Source organism: Bufo bufo, chromosome 6 (assembly GCF_905171765.1).
Source record: "Bufo bufo chromosome 6, aBufBuf1.1, whole genome shotgun sequence".
In the NCBI taxonomy this organism is placed as follows: Eukaryota; Metazoa; Chordata; class Amphibia; order Anura; family Bufonidae; genus Bufo; species Bufo bufo.
Window position 1 is genome coordinate 281,645,112 of NC_053394.1, and position 14,303 is coordinate 281,659,414.

At 44.9% G+C, this 14,303-nt stretch overlaps 1 protein-coding gene across 2 annotated transcripts in view; it reads left to right on the forward strand.

Moving 5' to 3' along the window:
• The first annotated feature begins 1,608 nt into the window (after positions 1-1,608).
• Positions 1,609-14,303, forward strand: part of SCN4A (sodium voltage-gated channel alpha subunit 4) — a 178,537-nt gene continuing 165,842 nt past the window's right edge. Inside the window, exon 1 of one of the 2 annotated variants that reach the window (XM_040435981.1) lies at positions 1,609-1,739. The gene's annotated coding sequence lies outside the window, so the exon portion shown is untranslated. The remainder of the gene's footprint in view (positions 1,740-14,303) is intronic. The other variant, XM_040435982.1, reaches the window with a different exon arrangement.

Genomic DNA, 14,303 nt, shown 5'->3' on the forward strand with positions numbered 1-14,303 from the left:
GACCACACAGCCACGTGGCCGTGCTGCAGTTTAGTAATGCACACCCATACAAGCCACAGTGGGCTCTAATTAATGAAGACCACACTGTTTAGTTGGTCTGCATTATTATTTCCATGCGGTGTTGCGGGTGCTGCGCAGCCTTTATCAATGTAGACCAACTAAACTGTGTTGTCCTAATTAGTTTAATTGGAACTCCCTGCGGCTGGTACAACCATGCGGTATTCAACTGCAGCATGGCCGCATCTCTAAGTGGTTGTACTGTAGTACCCCAGAACAGGGTCACTGCAGAAAGGTAATTGCTATGATTAATTACCTTGGCTCATCCTCTTAGGTTGCCAGGAGGTGGACCTGGGTCTGCCCCTGGTTATACAGTACAGAGTCTAGTTCTTTCTGAGGAACAGTAAAGATGTGCAAGCTCATCAGGATCATCAAAAGTGTGCTAGTAAAAAGGAAGTTAGAAGGTCCAGAAACTACAGAATCTTAGTCAGTCAGCAAGGTATTATCTATGATTATGGCAGAGAAACTTTGCTGTTGTGAGAGGAAACACTGCCAGTCTAGCGTTACACACTTTAAGACGGTTTGGCCAGCCAAATCTTAAATTCCCTCAGTTCGAGAAATTGCAGAAACATTTAACAAAAAACCTCATTGCCTGACTACGGTTCTGTTGAGAAGATAGAGAGAGAAGGAGCACTACAGCCTCCATCATTGCTGTTGTCCATACGCTGCTATTGGAAATGAATTGCACTGTGTTATTTGCCTTGGAACTGTGCCTTACTATTACATGTACTACAATCCCTATCATCAACTTCAATACAGAGACTATTTATTGCAAGCAACTGCCCTGGTTACTGACTCCACCATCCCCCAGCCACTTCACCCACACTCCTGCCTTGCACCCTTGCAACATCAAAGGCACCCCAATTACAACTAGGAACCCCAATACCAGGGTATGCCCTGATGAAAGAAAGGGTGCACTGTCCAGTCACTGCACAGCCCCAGGAAGAGCCAGAGGGTAGATTGCCACCACGAGCTGTGAGCACCACTACCATACTCAGGGTCACGACTACCAGTCCCATCCTCTACACCAGGCATGCTCAACGTGCGGCCCTCCAGCTGTTGCAAAACTACAACTCCCATCATTCCCTGACAGCCTACAGCTATCATCCTACAGAAGGGCATTGTGGGAGTTGTGGTTTTACAACAGCTGGAGGGCCGCAGGTTGAGCATCCCTGCTCTACACACTCCTCAGCGGGCCACTGCAGTACCCTTGTTCATTTCTGCTGAACAGACAATTTCTTTTTTTATGCTTCACAAGTTGCCCAAAAGTTGAAACTCAATGTCAATGTTATTTCCTATTGAAGCTGTAAAACTATGTAAAGTCCTACTGCAGAAGAAACCTTATATTCTGCACTTCCATTGAACTGCCCTGTGCACAACCTGCCATAGAAAGCCTGGTTTGCAGGTCCACAGAGCTCAGCAGAGTAATAGGGGTCTACACAGCTCTGCTCCCAGCACATAGCTGCATGTCATATCATTGGCCAAGTAGGGAATTAATGTCCGAAACCCGAGAGAGGCAAGTTTTACCTGAAGAGTTTGTTAGATGCTCAGATTTCAGGCGTGATCATCTGACATCAGCTGCAGCTGTCCTGTGAGGACTCTCTGGCCGACACTCTCACACTTGGGAATAGACTGTGCCACCAAACGTCTCTCTTGGAGATTTCTTATGTGCATCTGACAAGGTAAGTCCCATTTTTTTTTTTCCATTTATCTGTATTGTCTTCATCTTGCTCTCACAGCTAAAGGCGAATGAACAGAAAGTAAAATTTCTATACTTCCATGCTGTACAGTGGACAGATTTAACCCTTTCAGAACTCGTGCACTGTATACTGATGAGGTCCAAATACACTGGAGTCTCGTGTATAAGAACTTCAGTACGTGGAAATGCAGTGACTGGTTCTTTGAAAATGGAGACTATAGTTGTGCCATAGGTATAAAGGCTGGGGCTACACGGCGACATGTCGCAGAGATGTCGCAGCCGAGTAGCATGTCGCAGGCGACTTACATTACAGTCAATGGGATAAAAGTTGTGTGCGACTTTCGACCTGAGACACAAAATCCATCAGGTCTGGATTTTTGCGTTTGTCGTGACGCAGTTGCAGCATGTGGACACCATTGAGAATCATTAGATGCAATGTTTTGTGTGACTTTTATGTCGCCATGTAGCTGCAGCCTAAAAATCTATTTGAGATATTTAGAGTTTTTTTGAAAGATTATTTTTTTGGAGGAGTGGCAATTGTCTGGAAAATAGATGTAGTTAGTGGTCTAGTAGCCATCCTGTTCATGGTGTATTGTGAGACATTTTTCATATGCATTAGTCTTATGACTGAGATATTTTCATAGGGAAAAAAAAAAATCCTCCTGGTTGTTTTTTTTTTCTGGACCCGTATTGTATATATGCTTTTTAGGATTTATGCTATTGCTCCTTCCGCGTCTGCTTATATCAACTACTTAGAACAGACAGGTATATCTAGAGAATTTTGTGATGGTATTGATATTGAACTTGAAGGTTCTTGGTTGCAGAAGGTGCTGGTATAGACTTTTCAGAATTTATACTGCTAAATACTTTTAAATATGAGTTTTTATAGCCGTTTGCGCTGGTCCTATGATAACTTCTCGTATTTGGGCTGTTTCTATAATTCAGCTGGAAGAATCAGGCAGAAACATTTCACAGATGTGAGGAAGATTAAATCTGAAGAGTGGTTTTGTAGGATATCTTACAAGGAGAAATCTGGTAACAAGATGGGCATGGAAAATGCGTAACAGAACTTCTGCCGCTGAGCCAAGTTTTTGACATTAAAGCGACAGGACGTGATTTATGGCAAGAAAGTAGTCCTCGAGATGGGAGGGGCTCGGACCATCATAGTAAACAACTTCTTCAGATTTTGCAGACATTGATTCATTATGACGATATCAGGGCATGGTCTTTGGGCACATAATACATATAAAGCTTGGGAGTTTTGTGTGAACATTTTCTTGAAGGAATGTATTAATGTCTGAAAAGGTGTACAGAAATATGAAATATCGACAGTGGAGTTTACAGATTTCCTAAGGATTTGTCCAGCAATTCACAACATATGTACATTTACGGTATATATGTAATACATTTAGAGCCATTCTATGAAGCCATAAGCACTTCATATGCCGCCATATAGTGTATCCGTACAGCACCATATTACAGCATCCTATAGAAAATATTATAGTTTTACACCTGATATCAAACAGAGAACCTCTGAATGTCAGTATGAAATCGCAAGCAATAGAGAGGTACCGTAAACCCCCATATAGTAAAGGTGCCCTATTACTCCTCCGTAAAACAAAGAGATTGTATAAAGCAGTAATACTGCCAGGCAGTGGCGTACATAGAGAAGTAAGGGCCCTATAACAAGGTTCAAACCAGCCCCCCCACAGGACATTTATTCCACTGCCTCATTTGCTAAAAGTTGTTCCTTTAGAGGGTAGAGTCCTGATCAAGTTTTCACCTCCATTAGAAGAGGAGATTCTCCCACCTAAGACTGGGCCCCCTCTAGCCCTGGGGCCCCATAGAAGTCGCATGGTCTGCCGCTATGGTAGTTACGCCCCTGCTGCCAGGGGTGTGACAAGTAAACATCCTCCATGACCACATGGATAGCTTTGATAATTTTTTTATCTTGATAATGCACAATTGTAATGTCACAGTACAGGAATAATAAACATGCTGATGTCACAGTACAGGGATAATGAAAACAGTGATGTCACAGTATTGAAATAATACACACAGTGATGTCACAGTACAGGGGTAAAAAACGCAGTGGTGTCACAGCACTGGAAAAATACACACAATGATGTCACAGTACAGGGATATTAACCCCTTAAGGACCCTGCCATTTTTCACCTTAAGGACCAGGCCATTTTTAGCAAATCTGACATGTGTCACTTTATGTGGTAATACCTTTAAAACGCTTTTACTTATGCAGGCCATTCTGAGATTGTTTTCTCATCACATATTGTACTTCATGACAGTGGTAAATTAGAGTCAAAATATTTCATTTTTATTTATAAAAAAAATACCAAATTTACAAAAAATTGGGAACAATTCGCAATTTTCTAAATTTTAATTTATCTGCCTTTAAAACAGATAGTGATACCTCCTAAAATAGTTATTACTTTACATTTACCATATGTCTACTTCATGTTTGGATCATTTTGTAAATGACATTTTCTTTTTTTGGGACGTTAGAAGCCTTAGAAGTTTAGAACCAAATCTTGAAATTTTTCAGAAAAGTTCCAAAACCCACTTTTTAAGGACCAGTCCAGGTCTGAAGTCACTTTGTGAGGCTTACATAATAGAAACCACCCATAAATGGCCCCATTTTAGAAACTACACCCCTCAAAGGTATTCAAAACAGATTTTACAAACTTTGTTAACCCTTTAGGTGTACCACAAGAATTAAAGGAAAATGTAGATGACATTTCAGAATTTAACTTTTTTGGCAGATTTTCCATTTTAATAAATTTCTTTCTGCTAACAAAGCGAGGGTTAACAGCCAAACAAAACTCAATATTTATTACCTTGATTCTGTCGTTTACAGAAACACCCCATATGTGGTCGTAAACTGCTGTACAGGCACACGGCAGGGCGCAGAAGGAAAGGAACGGCATATGGTTTTTGGAAGGCAGATTTCAGTGGGATCATTTTAAGTTGCCATGTCACATTTGAAGACCCCCTGATGCACCACTAAAGTAGAAACTCCAAAAAAGTGACCCCATTTTGGAAACTGCACCCCTCAACGTATTCAAAACTGATTTTACAAACTTTGTTAACCCTTTAGGTGTTCCACAAGAATTAAAAGAAAATGTAGATGAAATTTCTGAATTTCTCTTTTTGGTAGATTTTCCATTTTAATAAATTTTCTTCCCGCTAACAAAGCAAGGTTTAACAGCCAAACAAAACTCAATATTTATTACCCTACCTTCTGTAGTTTACAGAAACATCCCATATGTGGTCATAAACTGCTGTACGGTCACACTGCAGGGCACAGAAGGAAAGGAACTCCATAAGGTTTATGGAGGGCAGATTTCACTGGAATAATTTTAAGTTGACATGTCACATTTGAAGACCCCCTGATGCACCCCTAGAGTAGAAACTCCAAAAAAAGACCCCATTTTGGATACTACGGGATAAGGTGGCACTTTTGTTGGCACTATTTTAGGGTACATATGATTTTTGGTTGATCTATATTACACTTTTTGTGAGGCGAGGTAACAAAAAATAGCTGTTTTGGCACCATTTTTATTTTTTGTTATTTACAATGTTCATCTGACAGGTTAGATCATGTGGTATTTTTATAGAGCAGGTTGTTACAGACGTGACAATACCAAATATTGTTTGTTTCAGTTTTACATAATAAAGCATTTTTGAAAAAAAAGATTTTTTTGTGTCTCCATATTCTGAAAGCCATAGTTTTTTTGTTGTTGGGCGACTGTCTTATGTAGGGGCTCTTTTTTTCGGTATGAGATGACTGTTTGGTACTATTTTAGGTTGCATATGACTTTTTGATCGCTTGGTATTACACTTTGTGTGATGTAAGGTGAAAAAAAAAATTGCTTTTTTGACACACTTTTTATTTTTTATTTTTTACGGTGTTCACCTGAGGGGTTAGGTCATGTGATATTTTTATAAAGCAGGTTGTTACGGACGCGGCAATACCTAATTTGTCTACTTTTAACATTTTTTTACATTTAACACAATAAAAGCATTTTTGAAACCAAAAAAATCATATTTTAGTGTCTCCATAGTCTGAAAGCCCTATTTTTTTTTTTTTTTTTCTAGGGCGATTGTCTTAGGTATAGGCTCATTTTTTGCGAGATGAGGTGAGGGTTAGATTGGTACCATTTTGGGGGGCATATGCCTTTTTGATTGCTTGGTGTTGCACTTCTAGTGATGTAAGGTGACAACAAAAAACTTTTTTTAGCACAATTTTTATTGAATTTTTTCGATGGTGTTCATCTGAGAGGTTAGGTCATGTGATATTTTTATAGAGCCAGTCGATACGGACGCGGTGATACCTAATATGTCTACTTTTCTTTTTTCCCCTATTTTTTACAATTTTTTTTAACTTTATTTTGGGAAAAGGACGCTTTTTTTTTTACTTAAAACTTTTAATTTTGTTTGTAAAACTTTACTTTTTTGACTTTTTTTCCCTTTTATTTTTTTTCCCACTCTGGGACTTCAACTTTTGGGGGTCTGATCCCTTTTACAATGCATTACAATTAGAGTTGAGCGGACACCTGGATGTTCAGGTTCGACGGGTTCGGCCGAACTTCGGAAAAAAGTTCGAGTTCGGGACCCGAACTTGACCCGAACTTGACTCCGAACCCGAACCCCATTGAAGTCAAAGGGGACCCGAACTTTTGAGCACTAAAATGGCTGTAAAAATGTCATGGAAAGGGCTAGAGGACTGCAAATGTCGTCAAAATGTGGTTAAGAGCATGGCAAGTGTTCTGCAAACAAATGTGGATAGGGAAATGACTTAAAATAACATAAAATACGTAAAAATAAAAAATAATAATCTTGATCTAGGAGGACCAGGTCCATATGGAGTAGGAGGTTGAGGAGGCGGTGGATGTGGCGGTGTAGGTGGAAGTGGCGGTGGAGGAGGAAGAGGTAGCCTACACTGCTTTTTGGTTTAAAATTTATTTTTATTTTTTTAAATTAGGGTACACCCCAAAACATTGGGAAATATAACCTGTGATAACCCCCTCCAGTCGTGCTAAACACACATTCAGACAATACATCGGCTGCAGGGCAGGCCAGCACCTCCAAGGCGTAAAGGGCAAGCTCAGGCCATGTGCCCAATTTGGAGACCCAGAAGTTGCAGGGGCTGACCCCTGTCAGTTAGTTCGTGTAGGCGTGTGCATACTTACTGCCCCACCATGTCGCACATCCCCGTGATGTTCACGATCCAATTTGATAACTGCTCTATCAACTTTCGTTGTTCTTTTATGCGCCTACCATGGTGATCATGGGTGGCGGGGAATCAGGGTTCCAGGCCGGAGAGGGAGCGTGAGAAAGAGACCAAATTTAAGGGAGATAAATGTATAAAAAAAATTGGGATCGAGCAGAAATGTTGGAAAAGCTATTGAGGCGCAAATGTGGGACAAATTACAGAAGCCCAAATGTGGGCCAAAAGAGTCAAGCGGAATTGTGGGAAAAGCTATTGAGGCGCAAATGTTGGCCAAAAGAGTATAGCGGAAATGTGGGACAAAGTATTGAAGCCAGGGCTGGGACAAGGTCCACCACCAACAGAGGCTGAGCTGCCCAGTGCAGGAACCCACCCTCGGAGCCACTTGGGAATGACTGGCCGGAAACCCTACAAAACCCTCCTCCTCCTCCTGTGCCACATCCTCTTACATCATCGCCAGGAGCGTTTTTTCAAGGAGGCATAGAAGTGGCATAGTAACGCTGAGAACGGCGTTATCGGCACTGGCCATGTTGGTGGAGTACTCGAAGCAGCGCAACAAGGAACACAGGTCTCGCATGGAGGCCCAGTCATTGGTGGTGACGTGGCGCTGTTCCACCGAGTGACTCACCCGTGCGTGCTGCAGCTGAAACTCCACTATCGCCTGCTGCTGCTCACACAGTCTGGCCAGCATGTGCAAGGTGGAGTTCCACCTTGTGGGCACATCGCATATGAGGCGGTGAGCGGGAAGGCCGAAGTTACGCTGCAGCGCTGACAGGCGAGCGCAGCAGGGTGAGAACGCCGAATGCGCGCACAGACGGCCCACACTTTATGCAGCAGTTCTGACATATCAAGGCACGTTTTAAGGAATCTCTGCACCACCAAATTCAGCACATGCGCCAGGCAAGGGATGTGCGTCAAACCGGCTAGTCCCAGAGCTGCTACGATATTTTGCCCATTATCTCACACCACCAGGCCGGGCTTGAGGCTGACTGGCACAAACCACTCATCGGTCTGTTGTTCAAGGCCCGTCCACAGCTCCTGCGCGGTGTGGGGTTTGTCCCCCAAACAGATAAGTTTTAAAACTGCCTGCTGTCGTTTACCCCTGGCTGTGCTGAAGTTGGTGGTGAAGGTGTTACGCTGACCGGATGAGGAGCTGGTAGAGGATGAGGAAGCAGAGTAGGAGAAGGAAGCAACAGGAGGCAAACTGAAGCGCCCTGCAATCCTCAGTGGTGGAAGGACATGCGCCAAACTGCTATCCGTCTCAGGCCCAGCCGCCACTGCATTTACCCAGTGTGCTGTTATGGAGATATAACGGCCCTGACCGTGCTTACTGGTCCACGTATCCGTAGTCAGGTGCACCTTGCCACAGATGGAGTTGTGCAGTGCACACCTGATTTTGTCCCCTTCTTGGTTGTACAGGGAAGGGATGGCTCGCCTTGAAAAGTAGTGGCGGCTGGGCACGACATACTGTGGGACAGCCACCGCCATAAGGCCTTTAAAACTATCCGTCTCCACCAGACGGAATGACAGCATTTCAAAGGCCAGTAGAAATGCTGGCATTCAGGGCTAGGGATCGCGGGTGGGTAGGGGGGTACTTCCTCTCCAGCGTTTGGGAGATGGAGAGCTGAACGCTTCCGTGGGACATTGTGAAGATGCTTGGTGACCCAGGTGTTGGTGTTGCTGGCAGATCCTCTGTTTGCGGGGTGGCAGGTGGCACTGTCACTCCAGAGGTGGATGAAGAGGCCGCGACTGCAGCAGAAGAGGAAGCAGGAGGAGCCAGAGACCTTTCTTGGTTTTTGAGGTATCTACTCCACTGCAGCTCGTGCTTTGCACTTAGATGCCTGGTCATGCAGGTTGTGCTCAAGTTGAGAACGTTTATGCCTCGCTTCAGGCTCTGATTGCACAGCGTGCAAACCACTCGTGTCTTGTCGTCAGCACATTGTCTGAAGAACTGCCACGCCAGGGAACTCCTTGGAGCTGGTTTGGTGTGCTCGGTCCCTTGCTGTGATGGGCAGTAGGAGGCGTACTGTCTAGAGGACAGTTGCTCCGCTTTTGCACCCTGCTACCTTTCTGCTGTGCTGGTGGCTCTGTGCGACCACCGCCTCTTCCTCCGAACTACATCGGTCACTCGCATGACCTTGATTCCATGTGGGGTCGAGGACCTCATCGTCCTCCACATCATCTTCCACCCAGTCTTCGCCCCTGCCTTCCTTGTCTGTCTGCACACTTTCGAAAGCCCCAGCAGTTGGCACCTGTGTTTCGTCATCATCCGAGACGTGCTGCGATGGTTCTCCCATGTACTCATCTTGAAAGATAAGTGGTTGGGCATCGGTGCACTCAATCTCTTCCACTTCTGGTGCAGGGCTAGGTGGATGGCCCTGGGAAACCCTGCTAACAGAGTCATCAAAAAGCAGAAAAGACTGCTGCATGACTTGGGGTTCAGACTGCTTGGCTGATTTGCAAGGGGGTGAGGTGAAAGACTGATGGACATCTGCTGCAGGTGCCAACTGTGGTCTTTCAGCAGGAGACTGGGTTTGCTGACAGTGGATCCAGTTCCTTCACATTGTCTCCCACCCAATCTACTATTGCCTGTACTTGTTCAGGCCTCACCATTCGTAGAGCAGCATTAGGCCCGACCAAATACCACTGCAGATTTTGCCGCCTTCTCGCACCTGAGGAAGGGGTTTCACTTGTGCGTGTAGCTGGCACAGATCGACCACGTCCTCTCCCTGCAACAGGAGCTCCACCAGCAGCACCACGACCTGGGCCACGTCCCTTATTTGATGCTCTCCTCATATTTTTCTAATTTAGGATCTTGCCCTAAATGGGTGTTTAATAGTAGAATAGAACGACAGTATGTAAAGGGTGTTTCTCACCCTGCCTGCACCAGACTAGGCCTCAATTAAATATTTATTTGCCAAAAATGGCTGTATTTCAAATGCCTGAATCGTATGTAGAGGGTGTATCTCACAGGGCCTGAACCAGTGTAGGCCTGAATTAAAGATTTCTTTGCACAAAATGGCTGTATTTCAAATGCCTGAATCAAACCCCTGTATGTAGAGGGTGTATCTCACAGGGCCTGAACCAGTGTAGGCCTAAATTAAATATTTCTTTGCACAAAATGGCTGTATTTCAAATGCCTGAATCAAACCCCTGTATGTAGAGGGTGTATCTCACAAGGCCTGAACCAGTGTAGGCCTGAATTCAATATTGGTGCACCAAATGGTGGTTTTAAAAATCTCTGAATGTAACCCAAATGTATTAAGGGTGTATCTCACAATGACATCTGCATCAAAGGCTGCCAACTAAATTTTTTGTGTCCAAACGAGTGTTGACTGAATTTGACAGCAGTATATAAGCCTGTAATTTCACACGTGCTAATGCTGCAAGGCCTGAAAATAGTGTTTTTTGTCAAAAAAGTGTGTTTTTAAAACCCCAGAAAATGATGGGTGTATTTCTAGCTTAAATTGCACACTGACTAATCCAGATGTTGTAGATTGCCAAAAAAGTGTTTTTTTGGTAACAGAATATGAAAGCTGTATATATAAGGGTACTTTCACACTTGCTTTTTTCTTTTCCGGCATAGAGTTCCGTCACAGGGGCTCTATACCGTAAAAGAACTGATCAGTTTTATCCCCATGCATTCTGAATGGAGAGTAATCCTTCAGGATGTCTTCAGTTCAGTAGTTTTGACTGATCAGGCAAAAGATAAAACCGTAGCATGCTATGGTTTTATCTCCGGCGAAAAAAAAAAGAAGACATGCCTGAATGCCCGATCCGGCATTTTGTCCCATAGGAATGTATTAGTGCCGGATCCGACATTCAAAATACCGAATAGCCGGATCCGTTCTTCCGACCTGCGCATGTGCAGACTAGTAAAAATGTGAAAAAAGATACAAGACGGATCCGTCTGTCCATATGACAAGCGGAAAGACGGATCCGTCCTTGCAATGCATTTGTGAGACGGATCCGCATCCAGATCCGTCTCACAAATGCTTTCAGTCAGCGGCAGATCGGCGGATCCGACGGCCAGTTCCAACGACGGAACTGCCCGCCGGATCACACTGCCGCAAGTGTGAAAGTAGCCTTAAACTTGAATTTAACACTTGCAGATCAGGAAAATACAGTTTTTTGAAAAAATAAGTGTGTTTTTCAAACCCTAGAAAATGATCGGTGTATTTCTAGCTTAAATTGCACACTGAATAATCCAGATGTTGTAGATTGCCCAAAAAATGTTTTTTTGGTAACAGAATATGAAAGCTGTATATATTAAACTTGAATTTAACACTTGCAGATCAGGAAAATACAGTTTTTTGAAAAAAAAAAAAAAGGTGTGTTTTTCAAACCCCAGAAAATGATGGGTGTGTTTCTAGCTTAAATTGCAAACTGACTAATCCAGATTTTGTAGATTGCCAAAAAAATTGTGATTTGCAATGTCCCAAAAGCTCAGATGCTGTGCTGGTGCACTGAGCATGCATAAAATGGCCATCGCCACCCACCTAACTTAACTAACAGAATTATAAAAGTTTTTTTTTTTTTGGTCAATGGCCTCAGGGCAGGGTAAAACGATTGTGTCCTGCACCCACACAACTATTTGTCTGTAGATCGCTGAGTTAGATTCTCTCCTATGCTCTCACTGAAATCACAAGTCCAGCAGCATCCTCTCCCTACACTTGTAACAGCAGAGTGACGTGCAGCGCTATGTGACCCAAGCTTATATAGAGGCTGGGTCACATGCTGCTCTGGCCAATCACAGCCATGCCATTAGTAGGCATGGCTGTGATGGCTTCTAAGGTCAGACAGTTAACCGCTTGTTAATTGGCTGCTCTGCAGCCTTTCAAAAAGCGCCAATAAAGCGCCGAACACCGAACCCAAACTTTTACGGAAATATTCAGGTTCGGGTCCGGGGTCCAAAAATCCTAAAGTTTGGTACGAACCCGAACTTTACAGTTTGGGTTCGCTCAACCCTAATTACAATACTTCTGTATTGTAATGCATTGGCTGTAAGAGTATTACCAGTGTAATACACTTACAGCCTGCCTGCCTGTGAGATCCAGGGGGCTGGATCTCACAGGCTGTCACGGAAGGCAGCCACGATGCCTAAGGAAGGCATTGGGCTGCCTTCCCTGCCATCGAGTCCCCGTCACAGCAGCGCGGGGACACGATGGCCACCCCGCACCTGGCAGGATCCCGCATGTGCCACGGTCAGTGCTGACCGCAGAAGTGTGAGGGTTAATGCACTGGCATCTGTATTTTCACCGATGCCGATGCATACAGCAGGGGTCCGGCTATCAGTGACTGCCGAATGCCTGCCGATGATTGGGCAGGCGCCGGTCCTTAAGGGGTTAAACACAGTAATGTCACAGTACAGGGATAATAAACACAATGGTGTCACAGCACTGAAAAAATACACACAGTGATGTCACAGTACAAGTAATAAACAGTGATGTCATATTACTGGAATAATACACACAGTTATGTCACAATATTGAAATAATACACACAGTGATGTCACAGTAGCGAGGCACTATATCTCTTAGTACTAGAATAATGCAAAATGTGATGGAATAATGTGATGGAATAATATGCACTGTGATGTCACAGTGCAGATAATAAACACAGTGATGTCACAGTACCGAAATAACACACACAGCAATGTCATAGTACAGGAATAAAAAGTACAGTGATGTCACAGTACAGGGGCAATAAACATAGTAATGTCATGGTACTGGAATAAGGCTATTTTCACACTAGCAGCAGGACGGATTCGACAGGCTGTTCACCCTGTCGGATCCGTCCTGTCGCTATTTCGCCTTGCCGCCGCTCCGTCCCCATTGACTATAATGGGGACAGGGGCGGAGCTGCATGTCCGACTTTTTAGTCCGGCGGCCTCTCACTGCGAACTGTTGTGCTGCGCCGGAGCTCCGCCCCCATCCCCAATATAGTCAATGGGGACGGAGCGGCAGTCCGGCGGCACGGCGAAATAGCGGCAGGACAGATTCGACAGGGTGAACAGCCTGTCGGATCCGTCCTGCCGCTAGTGTGAAAGTACCCTAACACACACAGTTATGTTACAGTAAATGAGTAATAATACACACTGTGATAGGAATAATGCACACACAAGAAAGGTTATCATATACACGGTGACATCACAGGGGACAAAGGTACGATGATGTCACTGACAAGGAATGATGCAAAAATAATTTCTGCAGAGAGGGGTGACCATGGGGCTCTATAATAAAATTTAGGCTACTTTCACACTAGCGTTCGGGGCTCCGCTTGTGAGTTCCGTTTGAAGGCTCTCACAAGCGGCCCCGAACGGATCCGTACTGCCCCAATGCATTCTGAGTGGATGCGGATCCGCTCACAATGCATCAGTTTGGCACCGTTTGGTCTCCGCTCCACTCAGCAGGCGGACACCCGAACGCAGCTTGCAGCGTTTTCGTGTCCGCCTGGCCGTGCGGAGCCAAACGGATCCGTCCAGACTTACAATGCAAGTCAATGGGGACGGATCCGTTTGACATTGACACAATATGGTGCAATTTCAAACGGATCCGTCCATATACCATCGGATTTGAGTTACATCGTGAAACTCAAATCCGACAGTATATTCTAACACAGAGGCGTTCCCATGGTGATGGGGACGCTTCAAGTTAGAATATACTGAGAACTGTGTACATGACTGCCCCCTGCTGCCTGGCAGGTGCTGCCAGGCAGCAGGGGGCAGACCCCCCCCCCTCCTGTATTTAACTTATTGGTGGCCAGTGCGGGCCCCCCCTCCCTCCCCAGTATTAATTGTAACCAGTGCGGCCCCCCTCCCTCTATATTCATCGGTGGCCAGTGCGGATATTAAATATGACCAGTGCGGTCTCCCCCTCCCTCCCTCCCCAGTATTAAATATGAGCAGTGCGGTCTCCCCCTCCCTCTATTCATTGGTGGCCAGTGCGGATTCAAAGTATTGTGATCAGTGCGGCCTCTCCCCCCCCCCCCCCCCCCCCCCATCATTGGTGGCAGCGGAGAGTACCGATCGGAGTCCCAGTTTAAATCGCTGGGGCTCCGATCGCAGCCAAGACGCTATTGCAGTCTTGGCTGCCATGGTTACTTAGCAACAAATAGCAGCATTATACTTACCTGAAGAGCTGCGATCTATGTGACCGGCCGGGAGCTCCTCCTACTGGTAAGTGACAGGTCTATAGGCAATGCGCCGCACAGACCTTTCACTTACCAGTAGGAGGAGCTCCCGGCCGGTCACAGACATCGCAGCTCTTCAGGTAAGTATAATGATTCTATTTGTTGCTAAGT